This window comes from Vicugna pacos, chromosome 13 (assembly GCF_048564905.1).
Source record: "Vicugna pacos chromosome 13, VicPac4, whole genome shotgun sequence".
Taxonomy (NCBI): Eukaryota; Metazoa; Chordata; class Mammalia; order Artiodactyla; family Camelidae; genus Vicugna; species Vicugna pacos.
The window spans coordinates 48,131,281-48,140,822 of NC_132999.1; positions in this window are offsets into that span (position 1 = coordinate 48,131,281).

Here is a 9,542-nt window from a genome sequence, read left to right on the forward strand (position 1 = left end):
GGAGTTAGTAACTAGTGATAGGGAGGAATTAAATAGACTGTGGCTGGGGAATCATTGAGGTGTTAATTTGTGCTCTCCTTATATGTTTTTTTAAAACCCTGATCTAAGCAGGTAGCAAAGATGCCCTCCCTTGGGGAAAGATGTGGCCAGCTGGAAGGCCACAGCTTCTTGAAGACAGCCACCTCCAGGCTTTTGTCCTCTGACCTCCTAGAGGGGATAATGGAAAGGCTGGGGAAGCACCTATAAGAGAAGGAAGGAGGGCCCAAGTAGGGCAGCAGAGAGGCTACTGGGTACCAAAAGTGTCAAAGGGTGCAGGAGGAAGCCGGTATTCAGACATGAAGTCCAGGGACATTTACTTGGGTTCAGTAAATATCAGATGTCTATTAGCTTCTGTCTTTTAGCTTCTTAAACCTAGAGAATACTATGCTTAGTTAAACGTCAGAGAAAGACAAATACTGTATGATATCACTTATATGTGGAATCTAAAAAATAATACAAATTAATTTATTTGCAAAGCAGAAACAGACTCACAAACAGAAAACAAATTTATGGTTACCAGGGGGAAGAGGGAGGAGGGGAGGGAAAAATTAGGAATATGGGATTAACAAATACAAACGACTATACACGAAATAGATTAGCAACAAGGATTTGCTGTATAGCACAGAGAATTATACCCAGTATCTTGTAATAATCTATAATGGAATGTAATCTGCAAAAAAAATCAAATTACTATGTTGTATACCTGAAACCAACACAATATTGTAAATCATCTATACTTCAATTAAAAAAAAAAAAGGACTAAAGCCCCATCCGTGTTCAGGCCCTGGGTCACCTCAAGGAGGAAGAGGGCATCAAAATAACTACCAAGATGAATTTTCTGCCAGTGTGGAGGGAAGCGGGCTCGGAGACCAACTGCTGTTGATTTAATGAAAAGAAGGAAGCGTAACTTTTCTTGCACTTGAGCCTACAGCCTGATTTACAACCACTGGACTCATTCTAGGGCTCCTGAAGTCACACTTGGAAGGTAACCCATGGGACTGGTGGGAAGGAGGGCAGGCAAGGGGTCTAGGGCAGCCAGTTCCCTGAGCGTTGAGCAGGGAGTTGGCAACAACTAGGCTTGAACTCAGAACAAGGGGGCCACCACTCAGGGAGCCTTGGGTCTCCTTATAAACCACCCTGAAGGGTACTAGAGTCTCACTCAGCTTTTGACTGGATACAGGGGCTTCTTTTAAATATCTCAGCTCTCTGGTCAGTGTCCCCAGAAAGTTCCCATCACTAACGCATAAGGTATCTTTGCACAAATAGAAAAAGGTACCCCTTTAGCCCTTTGTGTGACTAAGAAAAAGTTGTCTCCTTCCCAGACAGACAAAGCAGGGCTCAGAGTGGAGGGGTGGATGGCAGATTTAAGGCCCCGCTCAGCCCCCTGCTGGGAGCCTACTTAAATGATAATGGCATCTTCTGAGTTCAGGCTGGCCTGCAGGCCCTGGGTTTGCTGAAAGAGGTTAAGTGAGGCAGAGAAATCAAAGGATTTGCCTTCTTACATACAAAACAACCACTCTTCTTCAAATTGCCCAAAGCACTTATTTGATTCTTCTTCAAATTGCCCAAAGCACTTATTTGATTCTTGGCAAAGGTCATTGTCCAGAAAATCGCTATCACTCTTAAGAGAAAAGCATGTGATATGAAAGCAAGCATTCTTCATGATTTTGCTGTAGCCTCTGTAGTCCTGTCACCTCAGTAATGGATGTAAAACAAATACCGACTCCCCCAAAATAATTTTTTAATTAAAAAAAATTTTTTAAATCCCCTGATGGGAATGAGGGGGTCAGTCTTTGGGTGCCCATGACTTATTCCTGGCCTTAGAGCCCCTGGGAAGCCAGGCTGCAGCTGTGGTTGGCCTGGGGTTCAAGTTCACAGAGGGTTTAGTCCAAGAAGGTACAGAACAGGGACATGATCGAAACCATGAATATTGACATCTAGTCCTTTCACTCTGAAGCAGAGACACATTGCTGTTTTGCATTCATTCATTCACTCATTCATTTAACAAATATTTACTAAGCAGCCTCTATATGCCAGGCACTGTGTCAGGTGCTGATGATACAATTATGAACAAAAATAGATTATAGTTTAGTGAGAGAAGTAGGCTTCAGTTAGATTCACACAGATAAATGTAAAATTATAGCTGTGATGGTGCCTGGTTTGGATGCCATTCTAAGGACCTTGAACTTTGTCCTGTAAGTCATGGGGAGCCACTGAAGGTTTTGGAGCAGGGGAGTGAAAAGATTGTAGAATAATTAATTGGATTTTCCCTTTGTAGCTGCAGTGACTGATCCAAAAGAATGAATATCTAATGATTAAACCCGAGAGGCCTCAAATTATACTGTAATTTGTGTCTTCTCTAAGCTGGGTTTTTGGTGATGATTGATCCTTAAAGAACCCAGAGAGAAATTCTGAAGTTGGCCACAACTGATGAACTCGAAATGCCCGAATACAAACTGAAGAATTCTGTTTCTGTTCTTGAGTTCCTGATCTATTTCTCCTTGTGACCCAGTATTGAAACGAAAGTGAGTTCAGGGGTGGCATAGCTCTTGGCCCTAAATAGGCACTAAATATGTATTTGTTGAATAGATGAATGATAGAGTAAATAAGACTGATTGGATTTGTAAAAAAGTAATAAATTCAAGATTTTATTTCCTCTGACCTTAACTGTCCTTCTCTTTTCCGTTCCTTCAGCCATGGTTCAGACCCACATCACTGCTACCTTGGTTGTTTCTCCAGCTTTCTAACAGATCATCTTGCCTCCAGTCTTGGGCAATCCCTAGCTTGTCAATACTCCCTCACTCTGCCAGTGAGATCATGTTAATTCCTCTGCTCCAAAACCTTCTGTGGCTCCCTATGGCTGTAGGGAAAAGCCCAAAGTTCTTAAAAGGGATCCAAGCCAGGCACTGTCACCCCTTTGTAGGTATCTCTCTGTTCAATCTGTCCTCTTGAGCACGTATCCTCTTCCTGGGAACTCTTTAAAATTGCAAATACGTTTGAGAAAAGCAAGAATAAGCCCCTTTCATCTGTTTGGTTGGTGTAACAACATCAAAGTACTAAGCATTTGAGGGTAAGACATGCTGACCTGGTAAGGGGATGGGCAAAACGGAGGCACAGGAAGGACAAAGCATCTTGATGAAGAGTTGGGCTCAGGAGTCATGTGGAGCTGGGTTCAATCCAGTTCCTCTTTTTACTAGCTTTATGACCTCACGCTGACGACTCAGTCTCACCCAGAATGTCCTGGCATACCACTGCATCACTAAAAGATTACAGGAACCAGGAGATATTCATCCACAGGTCAGACAGGCAAGCTGGGTGACTAACCATCTTGGTTTAGCTGGGACTGGAGGGATTTCCAGGACAACAGACTTGTGGTTTTAAAACTAGGAAGGTCCTGGGCAAACTGGGATGAGTGGTCACCCTGCACGTATGGCCCCTGCCTGCCTCACGTGTTTAGTCCAGTGTGACTTACAACACTATTTTCTCAATGTGCCTATGACATAGAAGAGATTGGGAAGCTCAGTTTCCTCATCTGTAAAATGAGGAAGATAATCATGCTTACCTGACTCGGTTGTTGTGAAGACTGAGTGAATAAAGCAGGAGTGAGATAGTATAGCTCAAGTGGTAGAGGGCATGCTTAGCATGCATGAGGTCCTGGTTCAGACCCCAGTACTTCCTCTAAGGGTAAGTTAAATAAATCTAATGACCTCCCTCCACCAAAAAAAAAAAAAAAAGAATGAAAAAAAAAGTGAATAAAGCAGGACATTTGATCCTGCCCTCTTGATCCCGAGGCACACCCAGATACTATGTCCTTGCCAATCTAATGCCCTTTGCTCCAAAATATTAAAAAAAAAAAACCTGTCCACAATGTATCTGTCAGCATAACAAACGTAAAGTACAGCAACATGCTATGTTAAGTTGAGAAAATAAATGCAAACTCCTAACCTTGACTACTCAGAGGGCTCCAAGAGCAGCAGACCCTGGCCCATTGACATCTCTCATAAGGCTCATGTGTACTGTTCTCCACTCAAAGGAGGGGCGCTGAGTCTGTGTCTTGGAAAAAGAAAAAAAATTCAGGCTGGGTCGCTTTCTCTCTTGCCTTCTGATATGACCTGCAGTCTGTATATATAGCGTGTATCTCCTAAGCCGTTTTCCCCACTGAGCGTGACAGCCCGCACTCTGTCTATGGACAGTTTATCTCTCTAAATAAACTTGCTTTCGCTTGAAAAAAAAAAACAAACCAGGCTGGATGGAGTGGAATGCTCTCCTGCTGCCAGAAAACTAGAGACTTTAAAGAACATAAGCAGCGCTGATAGGTGAAAGGGACCAACCTCTCCCTGGCTGAGATGTGACAACTGCAGCATCAATAATATGATAATTATTTTATTATTGTTATTGTCATAGCTCTTGGAACCAGTTAAATCCGTGAAAGGCCATGAATTCATATAACAAGCCCAATATAAAACTCCAAGTAGAACACAAAAAGGTAGTGCTTGAAACACACAAGAATGGTGACCATAATAGGATACGTTTAACTTTTTTATTTTAATAATTAAAATTAGCACACATGGGTCCTTTGCGTCTTTTATCAATTAGGTGTCAGTTTATAAAATGTACACGTGAACTTGTTCTCACCTGGGTAAAGAAGCAATTCACTGGCCTGTGAGAAGTCAAATAGTCCCAGACAATGGGAACTGCGCAGAACAAGCTTGGCTGACGCGCTGGACTTCTCATAAGCAATAACCAAGAAAGGGAGGATGACAGGGTGTTCCAAGGGCTAATTTGCCAACCATCCCAGAATCCTGCTAACCCCAAAGGCTCTATACCCCCTGTTCTAGGAAGGGAAGCCTCCAAGTGGCCCCATGAATATAACAATATAATGTATTGATAGGAATACATGAATTTTAAAACTTGCAAAGCCCCAATCAACATATCAAATAGGATAGCAGTTAATATAATGCTGCCCAAGTGAGGCTGAAAGCCCCTAATTTTAAGGAAAGACATCAGGTTGCATAAAATTAAAGCCTATGAGAAAGGTATGACTTTAAAAGTCTTACAAAAAGGAAGCTCAGTCTGGTCATCTGTGGCCTGGTGACAGTTCCCCAGACCACACAAGCCAGTCTTGAGTCCTGACCAAGAATCAACTGATTGAAGACCCAGATCCAATAATCTCAACTGGAGTAAGATGATAGTTCTTTTCCTTTTCAGTCTGACTAAATATATATATATATATATATATATATATATATATATATATATTTTTTTTTTTTTTTTAAGCTGAGGTACTGGGGATTGAACCCAGGACCTCGTGCTTGCTAGGCATACTCTCTACCACTGAGCTATTACCCTCCCCACTTGAAAACCCGGCAAGAAATAGAAAAGAAACGAGAGGATCATAATAAAATAAAGCAAGCAATGATCCAAGGAAGCAGTGATCAGGAGGCTCCAGATTTTGTGGGGCCTGAAGCTTAATCAATTTGTGTGGCCCTATTTAAGAAAAAGAATTTAAAGTAAGGTGTTAAAGTAAACAGGTATCTAAACAAAAATGGGGCCTTGGAAGAGGCTGTGAAAGTGAGGGGACCTGAAACTTAAACTTCAGTAGCTTCATAATAAACTATCATTTTTCTGTTTTGTCTGCTTTTTAAGGTATTTGAAGTATTCATAAGAATCAATCATACAAAAACTTTCATTTGCAGTTCAGAATTTTAAGGATATTTAATTAAGTTTATAAACTATGTTTAAATACCCAAAAGATTTATTTCAAGTTTTATTAGCTATTAGGGTTTAATAAATTGAGCAGTAAACAAAGAGTTGTGAGTGTTTGGCACCACACATTGATATTTAAAGAATTCTATCAGTATGCTCCTGTTCGTAATGATTATTACTGGTAGAAATAATACTTTATGAAACTGAAAATGGCTACTCCACCCAGTAAAATTATCTTGACAAAAAAATAAAATAAAAGTAGAATCACATTTTGTGTATAATATTGAAAACTACCCAAAATCCCCTGAATCAAATTGTACTTGATAGAAGTAATCAGCACCCCTAAAACTAGAGTGCCAGATGTGAAAAACCAGCAAAAGTTAGTATGGATGAAATCTAAATAATGAATTCCACCCTTATGGTAAAATCTGCCCATGAAAGAATTGATTCACATAAAAGGGATTTCTACAAAATTTAAAATGATAAAAATTAGAGATGGCTAACTCTCATTGTACAGAAAATTGAACAGGAAAATGAAAATTCATCGATGTTGAGACAGTTCTGATTCAAATACATGTATTTATAAAGTGGAGGCAAAATGAACTTTGAGATTAAAATAGCAGGCCAGAAATTTTGCGAGATAATATGGAAGCATTTAGCTGAGTTGATGCATGTATCTGGCATGTGGGTTAAAAAATTTCCTTTAATTGTGGTAAAATAACATTAAATTTACCATGTTAACTATTTTCAAGTGTATAGTTCAGTGACATTAACCATATCCCTTTTGTTAAGCAACCATCATCACTATCCATCTCCAGAACTTTCTACTCTTCCCAGATCGAAACTGTACCCATTGAACAGTCCCTCCTTCTCCTCAGCCCCTACTAATCACTATTCTACTTTCTGTTCCTATGAATTCAACTACTATTCTATGTACCTCGTATAAGTGGACTCATACTCTATGTGCCTCATGTAAGTGTCCTTTGTGACTGGCTTATTTCATTTAGCATACCTTTTTTATTTTACTTTATTTTTTAAATTCGTATTGAAGTATAATCAGTTACAAAGTGTCAATTTCTGGTGTACAGCGCAATGGCCCAATCATGTATATACATACATATATTCGTTTTCATATTCTTTTTCATTAAAGACTATTATAAGATATTGACTATAGTTCTTCTGTGCTATACAGAAGAAACTTTTTCAAAATCTATTTTTATATATAGTGGCTAACATTTGCAAATCTCAAACTCCCAAATTTATCCCTTCCCACCCTACTTCCTCAGTAACTGTAAGATTCTTAACTATATCTGTGAGTCTGTTTCTGTTTTGTACACGAGTGTCTTCTTTTTTCCTTTTTTTTAGATTCCACATGAGTGATATCATATGGTATTTTTCTTTCTCTGTCTAGCTTAATTCACTTAGAATGATGATCTCTAGGTCCATCTCTAGGTTGCTGCAAATGGCATTATTTTATTCTTTTTTATGGCTGAGTAGTATTCTGTTGTATAAACATACCACAGTTTCTTTATCCAGTCATGTGTCAATGGACATATTTTCATATTCTTTTTCATTAAAGGTTATTACAAGATACTGAATATATCTCTCTGTCACTTAGCATAATATCTTCAAGGCCCATCCATATTGCAGCATGTATCAGAATTTTCTTCCTTTTTAAAGCTGAATACTATTCCATTCTATGCCCATACAACGTTTTGCTTATCCATTCATCTGTCACAAGGTACTTGGGTTGCTTCCTCCTTGTGGCTTTTGTGAATAACACAGCTATGAACATGGGGATACAAGTATCTGTTTGAGTCCCTGCTTTCAGTTCTTTGGGCTGTAACTCCAGAAACAAGCTGTTGAATCATGGGATGATTCTATTTTTAATTTTTTGAGGGATTGTCATACTGTTTTTCATAATGGCTGCACCATTTTACATTCCCACTAACAGTGCACAAAGGTTCCAATTTCTCCACATTCTCACCAACACATGTTTTTTATTTTTTTAAATAGTAGCCATCCTCATGGGTGTGACACCAGAATGTTTTTAAAGGATGTTTTCTCCTTTTCTCAGTCTTACTGTGGGTTTCCCTGGTAGCACTCTACTTGGAGAGGGAAATGGAAGACTTCTCAGAAATCCCTTTTTTAAAAACAATTTTAAAAAATTTACCTTCTTTTAGAAAGTTGTTTGTTTGTTTGTTTTTGTTGTTGTTGTTTTAGTGGTAATACTGGGGAATTGAACCCAGGGCCTCATGCATGCTGAGCATGTGCTATACCACTGAGCTATTACCCACCCTCCTCAGAAACCCCTTCTATGTGAGAGGAAGTCTTCAACTAGTTAAAATGAAACCTTCAGAGATAAATTCACTGCCCCCTCCAAGGATAAATACTAATAATTTTAGCACTAATTGAGAACTGAGCCCTCTGCTGAATTTATCAGATAGACCATCAAGCTCTTGAAAAGATGTACAAAAATCTTATTTTGATGTTCTGCATTGTTATATTTTAAGACATTCTCATTTCATTTTATTTATTTTAAAAGTACAATCTCAGCTGAATTTATAACTAGTTGAACCTCAAATGAGGCTGATTACCCTGTGAACCCACACCTTAAATTACCCAAATATACTTATTTGCAAATAGTTTGTCCTATATATCATAAATATGCTCTTACTTGTCAGACTATGTGAGTTTGTCACCTTAGGCTTAATATAATAATGTTATCTTGATATGACTTTTGTTCTTGGCTGTATCTTATTAATTTCTCAGCAGTGATTTGGAGGCCAATAGAATTTACATGGGAAAAAAATGACATACAAGCAACATTTGGACCACAGATATCTTTTTTTTTTTGGTCTACATAGTGTTTTTTAATTTTTAAATGAACTTATAAACACTTAAAATTTAGACATCTTTACATATAAATGCAGACTTCTGGCACCTGCTAAAAAAAACCTAGGTGACCTGGCAACACTCAGCCCATATTCTTTGTCAGTTGCTATATACTATTATACTTGTGTGATTGTTTTTCTTCGCGTGGAGAAAAAAGTGAAGACAAAAATTCCCTTCTATTACCCAGTCCACTATATTTAGTTTTCCTGCCTGACCCCAGCTGTCATTTGAGTTTGTGATCCAGTTCTAGGATGTTCAAGAAGGTAGAGTAACCACAATGATTGATGGAATCAGACTTCCTGAGTTTGAATGTAGACTCCCCTGACTCAGCTTCAGTTTCCTCACCTTTAAAGTGGGGACAATAGCAGTACTTACCTACCTCATAGGATTGGGTTAATAAATGTAAAGTGTTTAAGACAGTGCCTACAGTTCTAGAAAAAGAAAATAAAATAGTCCAGAAGCCCAGAAGCACGACTATGAATCCCAGTGAATTTCAGTGGCCAGCACAGAACTTGGAACAGAAGAGGCATCAATAAATATTTAAAAATAAATAAATGGGGTGAGGGGCAAACAATTTAGTAGTATTTAGAGAAAAGAACTGACAGACGTATTCCACCCTCTTGGAGGCACACAACCATGTCATATGAAGAACAGTTGAAGCTATGGAGGTTGCGGAGCTGGATTAGACTAGGGTGAGGAAAGGCTGGTTGGGGGTTGTCATCCTCACATCTTTCAAAAGTCTATCCTGGGAAAAGGGTAGGCTTCTTATTACCTCACTGGGGGTGGTGGTGGGGGGGGTCAGGCAAGGAGGTGGCAATACAAGAAGAGAACCTGGCTCTTTATAGGAAGGAATACGCAACCCCACGAGGTGCTGTGAAGCTAGTATTTTGAGTTCCTCGGGT